We start from the raw sequence: 12,088 nt of genomic DNA, 5'->3' as shown, positions 1-12,088 counted from the left end.
ACTGGAGATACCTGCACAAAGAGAGCACTGCCCAGATTTTACATGACTAGACAGGGTTTTATTTTGCAATTGTGGGAAGATGGACTGTAATCTGGAGGATATGATTTCCCTACTCAAGTAATGCAGAACATCAGGAAGTCATAGACATGAGGTTCTCACTAATCAATGCAGGGATCATACACAAAGCTGTGGAATCAAATCGCAAGGTCCACAAGCATGTTTCAAACTGGACAACGTCCATTTCGTATTTTCTGGTGAATTTTCATGCCAGAACAGGATGTGGCACTTGGTGCGGACATCAAGAAGTGCAAGTTGGTTGAATGCTAGTGTCTTGGCTTGGTACAGAATCTCGCGCGAAGACTGACCACTTTGACAAAATTTGGTTCACAATTTGGAACTCCACCAGGCATGGCTTAGCTAGGACAATTGCTAAAGTTCAATTTCATTTGCTTGAATTAGATCATTATGTACTACCAAATCTGAGTACTCTGCTCAACTTTGGTAATAGGCTTGATGTAATTAAATGTTTTAATTTCCTTCATTTGTGAGACCTCCTGACATGTATTTATTTTTTTCAATTATTATTAATAGAAAACACCACTAAGCACCCAGCTTAGTGGTATATTAGCTTAAACAAATGGTGCGTGATATGCACTTTTAAAAAAAATGGGATTGGTTACACTTCGAACACAGACATGGGTTATAGGACTCTACAAAATCTAAGGGTGCAAGAGTGAAACAATCCTAGGGATAATTATATATTACCCCTTATGAATACTAGGGTTAATTTCACATTAGTTACAACTTTGATCATTATAGTAGTAAAATTATTTATTGTATCTGTAAAAAATTCTCAATGTTAGTTTCTTCCAGTACTTGTCATTATAATAATAAAATAGAAAAGTAATGAATCAATAATTTTCTTGAAACGTGGAGGAAGGAATATATAAAATGAGTAGAAGCAGAAGACGAGCCGAGTCTGGAGAGGTACAGAACAATGGAGAATGAAGCTAATAATCTCAAAGCCCCAAACAGAAGCAACACTTATCATCACATTCTGTGAAATAACTTCCTCTTCAAAATCCGAAGTTCTTTTCTTCTTTTAAAGCCATAATTTAAATCCGACTCTGCCTTCTCGACTTTCCTCGAAAACAACACTTCCCTTCCCTCCTCCGCTGCCGCCCCAACCCATTTGCCGTTGATAGAAACACCTCCGTCCGTCCAGAGTCTCCTTCAGAGTTCACAATCCTACTCTCCTTCTCACTATGAAAAATCTTCTTCTTCTTCTTCTTCTTCTTCACACTCTCGCTCCTCAAGAGTCTCCTTCAGAGTTCACAATCCTACTCTCCTTCTCACTATGAAAAATCTTCTTCTTCTTCTTCTTCTTCTTCTTCTTCTTCTTCTTCTTCTTCTTCTTCTTCTTCACACTCTCGATCCTCAACTCGTCTCCTAAACAACAATGAAGACCTTCTAATACTTATAATTTGAAGTCCTCTAGACTAAGGAACATTGCTGCCGATGGTGGTGGTGGAAGTGGTGGGATTCACACATCTATTAATCTTAATTGTCTATACTGGTGGAGAAAAAAGGTATTTTTTTTTATTTGTCGTGCATCATTTTTGTATTAAAGTTTCAATTTTAATGTTCTACTTTTATTTGTTTGAGTGATTAAATGTGTAAAAAGTGGACTAGGATGAAATATTATAGACTTATTAGTATAAAGGACGAGAGTTGCTGACGAGCCAAACTCCCAACCCAGGGGTCGTTATGGCGCCTAACACCGCTAGCTAGGCAAGCCAACACATGACGGTGAATACGAGAGAAATGGAACTCACGGTAAATAACAAAATAATAATGTAAAGCAGTAATAACTCAGGAGCATAAAAAATAAGTCTAAAGATCATCGCTAATGATCAACCATCCCAAGACGTGGAGTTACAAGTACATAAGCTACGAGATTTTGCTAAATATATTATCTAGAAAGTAGATACAATACAACATAAATGGAAATATGACTCTAAGGCCTGCGAATGGTATGCAGCTCTACCTCAAGTCGTCTATCTGGTATCCGCTAAGAACCTCCAGGGACTCCGTTGGTACTAATGTCCGGATCTGCTCAAGAAGTACAGAAGTGTAGTATGAGTACAATTCCAATGTATTCCATAAGTGCCGAGTCTAACCCCGACAAGATAGTGGCGGGGCTAAGGCAAGACACATACCAACAAATTTGTACAATTAAGTAACAAGAAATAACAATATGACAAATAAATAACAAGTAAAATAACATGACAATGACATGTGAGAAAGTTAATAAGTACATAAGTAGAGAGGTGTAAAATGAGGAAATAAGGAAGGTACTACTAAATAATCCACAACTCATACTTGCACAATATTACGATGTAACAAAATCAAAGCCTCAGTCCGAATATCAAAATAAAGAACACATTACCAACAAACGGTGTGACATCACCTTCGTACTTTTACTCTCATCCTCACAACATAGAATAATAGCTAGAATGAAAATACCCTTCGTGCATATCCTCACCTTCTCTGGAGAACAACAACACCCTTCGTGTTGATTTCATTCTTCCTCACCAAGTATCACATATAACACAATAACAAGCAAGGTGGAAAGCATAACCAACATCAAAGATAATGAGAATTTACACCTTTGTACCAATAACCAAATCAATAATTCGATAGTTTTAACGCCCAATATCTCAATAAGCTTGACATGAATACTAATGTGGATACGAGAAATTAAAGAGTTTCACAATCTATCTAAGGCATGGAATACATAGTAACATAACATGGTACAAATAAAGTAACACTACCCGCATGCTTAACCCACGACCAACGCATATATACTCGCCGCCTTGCATATACGCCACCCCAACACATAGACCGCGTAGCAAAATAGACTCAATTACACCTTAATTCCCTCAAATCAAGATTAACCAAGACAATTACCTCTGTCCGGAAGAATATCAACAATCTAATAAGGTCTTCCCTTTGTAATAACAAGCCTCCAAACCATCCGAATCTAGTCAATTATTACTTAAATAAGTTACTAGTATCAAAAAAGTTCGATCTTTAACATAATTGGAAAAGTCAACAAAAAGTCAACCTGGGCCTACATGGTCGAAATCCGAAATTAAGACTAAATCCCGATTGTGCATTCACCCCCCGAGTCTGAATATGTGATTTGATTTGAGACCCGACACCAATTTGAGGTCTAAATCTAAATTTTATAAAATTCTTAAATTCCACCTAAAACCCCTATTTCTACTTTATGAAATCCTAGATTTTACAGTGAAAATTCTTGAAAAAGTAATGGGAATTGAACAAAAATAAGTTAAAGTTGCAAACCTATGAAGTTGGGATGAATTTGCTTTCCAAAAATCGTCTCTATGGAGTCTAGGTCTAAAAATGGTGTAAAATATGCTAAGTTCCGAAATTTCCAATCTTTTACCCAGTTGTAGATATCGCAATTAAAAACTCTTTTGCAATTGCGATGTTAGCAAAATCCTAACAACTGGTCGCAATTGTGATCTAGCTCCTGAGATACAGAAATCGCAAATGCGAACCTGATATATCTGCAAATGCGAACTCAGCTTCGCAAAAGCAAAGTTGTCCCTTCTCCCACAAAGTCAGAATTGTGACAAGAACTTCGCAAATGCGAAGGCTGGACCCCTTGCAAATACGAACTAAGCTTCACAAAAATAAAACGACCATCCCCTACCTATCATCGCAAATGCAAGCATGGTCGCAAATGCGTGTCAGTCCAACAACACCAGCAACTCTACAGTTATTCCAAGACAGTCTGCAACATATCCAAAACTTACTCGATCCCCTCGAGCTCTAATCTGAACATTCACACAAGTATATAAACATCAAAAGAATTTGCTCGTAAGCTTAAATTATCACAATAACATCTAGAATCAATAATCGATCACCAAAACTCAAAATTATTCAAAGTTCAAACTCAAATTTCCAACTTTCTACATAAAGTGCCTAAACAGCCTCGGGTCACTGGGGACCCCAACTAAATATGCGTACAAGTCCAAAATTATCATACGAACCTACCGAAATTGTCAATACACCGATCCGAGGCAGTTTGCCAAAAATATTGACCGTAGTCAACTCTAGCCACTTTCAAAGTCAAAAATTATAGCTTCTTTAAAAATTCGTATTTAAACCTTTCAAAAATTGGTACGCATCATGAACGCAAGTCAGAAATTATCAAATAGAGCTATGTAAGGTCTGAAACACAAAAAAGAGAGCTAGTACTAAAAATGACCTATCGGCTCGTTACAATTGCAATAATAATAAATTGAGGTATGGGATGATAGTACCGAGTCTAGGGAACTGAATCCTATCATAACTTCAAAGCTAAGCTTGTTTGAGTGACGTTATTACTAGGATGGGTGACACTGGGAAAAATTTGTTACAAGTGACATCCAAGGGGATGACCCAGTAAATGAGGTATGGGAGTAGCAACCTGGATAGAGATCCAGGTTCTAATCCTAATAGTGACACTTAATTTGAGTCCATATGCTCTAGCCTTGGTGGATTAATCCAAGTGTGAAAGCTAGTTTGTGCAACGCCCATTCAAACCTTTTGGTGAAGATGACAATGAGAACTTTGACCTAGTTCGGTATGAATGCATCATACTGTTAGGTTCGGAGATGAATTACATATCAATGTATGTTGTATACGGTGGTAGTGCTTTGTAGTAACTGCTTTATGTCCAGAAGTAAAGACCCATTCACTTTGAAATTGATTAGAGTCGATATAATGCGAAAGTTATTCGACTAACACGCTATGAGGGTTACTAATTACTACTAAGTTTTCGAGATTGGGGTTGCGTGTCGGTGGGTAAAAGGTCTACATTTGTAGCTTCAGGATTTAACACAAACATCTCTGCCATCATTCTCTTATTTACTGGTCTGGATCAGGGGCCGCCACTTCAGGGTATCAGATTTTGGTCTCTCATGGACATAATCATAGTTGCTATTCTCATGCGAGTTAACACTAGATTATTATACTAATAATTCTCACAGTACATGATTAGAGCTGGAAAAATAGTTAACAAAGCAACTATCTACCTAACCTAACCCAAAAATAAATAAATTGGATAACTGTCTTTTTAAAACCAGGTCGAATATAGATAATTATTCATATTATCTACTAGAAAAATGGGCAACCAAATGAGTAATCAATGGGTAAATATGGATAATAAAATTTTAAAGCTTTTTAAACCCATTAGAAAAGCCCTAGTATTGTCCGCTGTTTTCACTGCTTCTCTCTCTAGTACTGTACGTTATTTTCCCCACGAAAAGCCCTAAATTCTCAATTCCTCAAATATCTCCCTTCTTCCCCAATCAAGCATCTCCGGCGACTTCTCCGGTGAGTTCCAACTATACCTGTTAATCGGACCGGGCTGACCCATTTACAACCCGGTTCAGCCCGGGTTAGCCCGGTATTGTAGCGTGGGGGGCGGGCTGGGACGAGTTGGGCGGGGAGCGGGTTTCAAACAAATAGTTTTTTGATACCGGTGCACCGGATTTAACGGGTTTTTAACGGGCTATAGCCCGGTTCAGCCCGGTTTTTAACGGTTTTTTTTTGGGACCGTTGCCAATAGTCAAATTCAAATATGACCGTTGGCCAACGGCCCTTTTTTTGCAGAAATGGCCATTTCGGCCTACTCCTTAAGAAAATAGCCCTCACACCCCTAATATTTGATAAATTATAATTTTAGCCTTTTAAAAACTATAAATAGCCCCCCTTCTTCATTTTTCCTCACAATTCACTCTCTTACTACTCTAATTCTCTCTCAATTCTCTCTTGATATTATTGATTATTGTTCTTAAATTCTCAATTACTTATTATTTCAAGTTTCATCAAATATTTAGTTTAGCCATTACAAAATTATTATTATCAAATATCAAGTATTCAAGTGAAGTGTGGTATCAACTATCAAGTATCGATCTATCAATTGAAGTTTGATTTTTGATATCAAATTTAGTGCGGCATCCGAAATTCCGGTACACTCGTTCCATATCTTTCTCTTCTTTGGTGTACACTTATTTTATTATTTAGAATTATTAATTTAATTTACATAATGGATATATTTAGAGCAGCCAAAAAAGCGTGCACTAGTAGATGTGGTAGTAAGAAAACTTCCAAAAGATCAAGAGGCAGTGCTTGTTCTTCTAGTAGCTTTACACATATTTCTGAAAGTTCACCTGAAAATTTAAATGTAGATTATGAGCGACTTCAAGAAATTTATGGTATAGATGATGATTTAGATGATAATTTAGATGATATTCCATCACCTGATAATCTTGAAACACCACCAGCTACACCTGGTAATGCTAGTCAAACTCAAAATATCAGGGGTGGAAGTCGTGGTAATACAAGTAGGCCTCCCCTCCCTATTAAGAAGAATCGAAGATATTGACACTTGTATTTCTGATCTACACAAACATTTAGAAATATTATATAATTATTATGCTAACATTATTGATGCTTCTTCTGCTGTAGATGCAAATATTCCTTCAAGTTCAATTTCAACATATGGGACCAGTGCTTTGGATGATAATGATGGTGTTGAATATTATTTGATTTGGTCTACACTAGGGGAGCATCAACAAACCAGTAGCAGGAATATTGATGAACTTCAATTCTACTTGCAAAAGTCAGCAGAGCCCCGCACAAAGGAATTTCTACCACTGGGTTGGTGGAGGAGCAACTCAAATCAATTTCCTGTTCTTTCGGCCATGGCTCGAGACGTGCTAAATGTGCCGATTTCAACAGTCGCATCAGAGAGCGCATTTAGCTAAGCAAGGCATCAACTAGGAGATACCCGTCATTCATTGGGCAGCAACGCTTTGGAAATTCTAGTGTGCTTCAGAGATTGGATAAGATCAGAACGGAGAAATCAAGAGCGTGACGAGGTAGATGAAGCGGAGGACCAAGAAATTTGAGATATAATAGTTTATGGTTCTGATTCAACCAATGTCGGAAACCAAGAACCTTATGTTAACATGAATGAACTTACAAAAATGATGCAAAGCATGTGATGTATTATTTCTTTTTTTCTTTTTATAATTGTTGTAAACTTTTAATTTGCAAGTTCAAAAATAACAAAATCAAAAAAGAACTTGCAACTTAATTTCAAGTATTATATACTATTCAATAAAAATATCAAATGAAAGTCTTCGGAGCTTGATCCTTACATATTGCCTATTGGTCTTATTAAATAATTTTTTGTAGCCACTTACTTTCAACTTTCAATTTTAAAATTGTAAAATTTAAATTTTAAATTTAAAACTTTAAACTTCAAAGTTTAATTCTAAGCCTTAACAGTTTGCAAACACTTAAGTATCAATAACATTGAATAAGAAAAATAAAATTTACTTAAAAAAATAAAAATAAAAAATTGCACGGCCCGGTCCAGCCCGCTAAGCCCGAACTCGGACGGATAAAAAAAACTCCGAAAAAGTACAGTCCGCTAACAGCCCGCAACATTAAACGAACGGGCTAGTTTTTTTTGTGTCCAGCCCGTCCCAGCCCGCCCGTTAAACACCCATAGTTCCAACTTCCAACAATTCTCTCTCTCTCTCTCTCTCTCTCTCTCTCTCTCTCTCTCTCTCTCTCTCTCTCTCTCTTCTCTCTTCTCTCTATCTCTTTCTTCTTCTAACATTGACCTATTTGGGAGGACCAAAGTCAGCTTCAATTTTGTTTCACAAGATTTTGCTTAGTCGGAAGATTTTTGAAATCCCAGTGGGCAAACTAAAAGACTAAACTGTTCTCAGTTCTTTAATCAGGTAATTTCAAGAAACCCTTCGCTATTATTTGATCGTTTCTCTATATGTGTTCTAATTCTTATGAAATTTTGAAAGTAGCAAAGAGGAATTACTATGTGCCTTTCTTTTAAGCGCAAAGTCTTTCATCGTTTGTATATCACTTATAATAAACTAATTTATATCGAGCATAATTCTTACTGTTTACTTCACCTTTAGATAGAGATGTCAATGGAAGATATTGCTGATTCTTGTGAACAAAGCTCCTCAACTACACTAAAATGATCAAAACAACAAATTTTCACTGTTCGGGATTCTTTTGTTAAGGTAACATAGACGGTAATTTCTAGTGATGGAAAGATTAAAGTCCAATGTACGCTTTATGAAAAAGACTACATATATGATCCTAAATTTGGAATGTCAAATTTGAAGCGCCATTTGTTGATAAAACATCCATTGAATAATACAAAAGAGGGTCACAGTGAACCAATAGATCAGAAAGTTTATCGAGAGAAAATATCATTAGCCATAGTCAAGCATAACTATGCTTTCAGTTTTGTAGAACATAAAGGCATCAGAGACCTTCATTCGTATTTAAATCTAGTAGCGAAGCATATATCAAAAAACAAGGAGAAGTCATATATTTTGAATATGTATACAAGCGAAAAAGACATTTTTAAAAACGAGCTTGATGCTATTCCTAGTAGATTGTGTTTGACATTAGATATGTGAACTTTACTAGCATCTAATGGCTTTATGTGTGTAACGGCTCAGTATGTGAATTTAAATTTGGTTCTTCAGAAGAGGGTGTTGATTTTTCGTCATGTTCCTCCTCCACATTCGGGTGCGATTTTAGGTACCTTGTTGATTAAATTTCTTAAAGAATGGGGGATCGAAAAGAAAATCTTTACCATTACATTAGATAATGCTACTTGCAATTACAATGTAGTGAATAGTTTAAAGAATCATTTGTCTTCGATGAGTTCACTAATTTGTGACGGAAAGTTTCTTCATGTCCGTTGTGGGAATGACATTTTGAAATTAATTGTTAAGACGAACTTAGAGAAGGCTGATGCAGCTATTACGAAAACTAGAGAAGATGTTAAGCATATCAAGAATTCAGAAACAAGAATAATGAAATTTGTGGAGTGTCTAAGTAATCTTGGTCTATCATGTTCTAAGAAGCTACGCCAAGATATGCCTATTCGATGGAACTCCACCTACCAAATACTTGAAAGTGCTCTTCTTTATCGGCAAGCTTATATTCACTATAACTTGATTGGTTGATTTTAGACATGGCCTTTCTGAAGATGAATGAAAAAGGGTCGAGATTATAGCTATGTTTTTGAAGCCATTTTATGACATTACGGCGTTATTTTCTGGATGTAAATGCCGAACGACTAATTTGCATCTTCCTAATATTTTTCAAATCTTCATCCTGAGGAGATTGCTGAGGAAAAAGTGAAGGCTATTGAAGAGAACTTACAATTATTGTTCAAAGAGTACTTGATACCTTCGACTACAACCTCGTTATAAGGGGGATCATGCTTGTAGTAATGGTAGAAATGAAATGAGGGATGCATTTGATGAGTTTGAGAGTCAGTTGGAGTCAAGCAACGGTAAAACACAACTAGAGTTGTATTTGGAGAAAGCTAATCTTGACCGTATAACAAATCCGAATCTGGATGTGGCTTTTGGAAGGATAATAGGCAAAGGTATCTAGAACTCTCATTAATGGCACGAGATATCTTGAGTGTTTCAATCACCACAGTAGCCTCTGAATCTGCATTTAGTAGGTGGTCATTTTATTGGAAAGTTTTGAACTTCTATTCTTCCCGCAAATGCCAAGGCAAAGCTATGTACTAGGGATTGGATTTGTGGAAGAGAAGGTAAATTAATATTCTCTAGATTGGTTTATTTTATTTTCTAAATAACTAATAAACTATAATATTTTATATATTTTTTTTTAAAATTGTATAAGGTCTTAATGATGGATCCGACTCTGATGAAGAAGATGATATTGTTGTTGATCTTCAACCTTATCTTGCGAAACTTAGAGGTAAGAGTACCCTCTGTTGTTCTCATTTTCCTTGTTTCTCTTTCTTTTGTTTTCTTAACTGCTATTAGTAATAAACACTAATGTGGTAATTAAAAAAAAGAGAGAAAAAGAGTGTGTGTGTGCGTGTTTTCTTTCTTGTGTCAGTTTTTGCTTAGCTTCTCAAAATAAGTTTTCCCTTCAAAATTCCTCTTCTGTTTTCTGGTTTTTCCTATCTTCAGTCTTTTTGCTTATTATAAGCATAATTTACTTTAGTTGTGTTCAAACCAAATTGTTCCCATGATTTCAGAGCTTTTTGCAGTGTAATATTTTTTGGATTATTGTTAGAAAAATATGAATGTGTGAATAATACACAACTAGCATAATTTCAAGAATGACATATTTTTCTTCACTATTTGCATTACTGTAGTTTACATGCTCAAGAAAAGCTCAAGGTTGGAGTCCTTTATATCTCTTGTAATGGCAAACTGTAAATCTTTTATCAAAAAATTTCATTTTCCTCTTCTTATTATACTTAAGTTCCTTGATGTTTTGTGAACCTCTCTTTGTCACGACCCATTTCCCACTATAGGCCGTGATCGCGTACAACGTTACCGTTAGGCAAGCAAATAGTGAACTATCAACTTAATTGTTTATTTTTTTCTTTTGAAATCATAGAAAACCATGGAAATACAAAAAGATTTTTAAACATGAAAAGGAAATGGTGACAATATTAAGAAAAAACCATAACATCTACTAGAATCTCCCAAAATCCGGTATAACAGGTGCGTGAGCATATACTAGGAAGTACAATACTAATACAATGTTGGCATGGAATGTAAAATAGACAAGACAACATAAATAAACATGACGGAGACTCCATATGCTGCGGATCATAACAAAGAATGCAGCTCACCATAAAGTCCCCTAAATAGCTGCGCTCATGTGCCCCAATGACCACCAAAAATACATGCACAAACAGTGCAGAAGTGTAGCATGAGTACATAAATTAATACGTACCCAATAAGTATCTAGCCTAATCCTGGAGAAGTGGTGACGAGGGGTCGACATCGACATTTACTAGTGGTCCAATAAATCAGTAAAATAAATTATAAATAGATATGAAACACAACGGTAGTAAATAGGCAAGAACTCTAACTATCATAATCCTCCAACATAATGTCCATGTGAATTTCTCAATTATCATAAGCTATCTCAACAGATAAGACTTATCAAGTGCTATCTCAAACAGATAAGGAATATCATGTAAATGCCAGGTCTCAATCAAAAGGGAAATCTCATGAATATTCGGACTCCTAGCGATATGCCAAGGTCGTATGACACGATCCATAAAGTTGTATACATACACTACCTAGGTCGTACAACCCGATTCATAGATGCACGTCATATATACTGCTATTTCAAAACAATGCCGAGGCATTCGACCCGATCCCCAGGAAGAGAAAAAACTTATCGAATTATAGGCCACGTATTGAGAACACAAGAATGAGAACATTAAGTAAGCATTACTTTTACCGACAATCAAATCTTCTGCCAAACAACTCAAGGTAGTGAGGTTCGACCTAGCATGATCTCTAATAAAATTTAAATTATAAATTTTAGGTAATCAAACTAATAAGTTGAGTTCAAGTAATACAAATATTGCATGATAACATCCTAAATCTACCCGGACATGAACATGATTTTAGCCACACACAAACTCTTGTCACCTCTTGTGTACGTAGAATGCACAACTAGTAGACATAACAATTATATCACCTAGGGTATAGTTTTTCCCTCACAAGGTTAGACAGGAGACTTACCTTGCTCCAAAATCCAATAGCCGGCTCTAACACTTCTCTAATACTTCAAACCGATGCCAATTGATTTGAAACTAGTCAAACAACGTGCAAACCAATCAAGATATACCCAATACTAGCAATTTAATAATTTATAATAGTTCCCAACTTTGCTCGAAAAGTCAACAAGGTCAACCCCCAGGACCACATGCCCGGATTTCAAAAAATTTCGAAGATAAACATTACCCAAAACACCACGAACTCAAATATATAATTTATAATTTTATGTCTAATTTCGTGGTCAAAATCCAAAAATACCATTTCTAGGTTTTCTTCCAAAATCTCAGAATTTCTACCAATTTTCATGTTAGAATCCATATATAACTCATGTATTTAGCTCAAAATGTGTAGAAATCACGTACCTCGTGATGAATGATGAAAAAGCC

The 12,088-nt window shown here is 35.9% G+C and overlaps 2 long non-coding RNA genes across 2 annotated transcripts; both read left to right on the top strand.

Moving 5' to 3' along the window:
• Positions 1-981: 981 nt before the first annotated feature.
• Positions 982-7,240, top strand: LOC142168397 (uncharacterized). Its single transcript, XR_012698263.1, has 2 exons — positions 982-1,589; positions 6,547-7,240. It is a non-coding gene; the product is annotated as an uncharacterized LOC142168397 (long non-coding RNA).
• Positions 7,241-7,645: 405 nt separating this feature from the next.
• Positions 7,646-10,029, top strand: LOC107776481 (uncharacterized). Its single transcript, XR_012697985.1, has 3 exons — positions 7,646-7,832; positions 9,255-9,697; positions 9,790-10,029. It is a non-coding gene; the product is annotated as an uncharacterized LOC107776481 (long non-coding RNA).
• Positions 10,030-12,088: the final 2,059 nt, after the last annotated feature.

This window comes from Nicotiana tabacum, chromosome 13 (genome assembly GCF_000715075.1).
Source record: "Nicotiana tabacum cultivar K326 chromosome 13, ASM71507v2, whole genome shotgun sequence".
Taxonomy (NCBI): domain Eukaryota; kingdom Viridiplantae; phylum Streptophyta; class Magnoliopsida; order Solanales; family Solanaceae; genus Nicotiana; species Nicotiana tabacum.
This window is presented reverse-complemented; position numbering and strand designations above follow the sequence as displayed.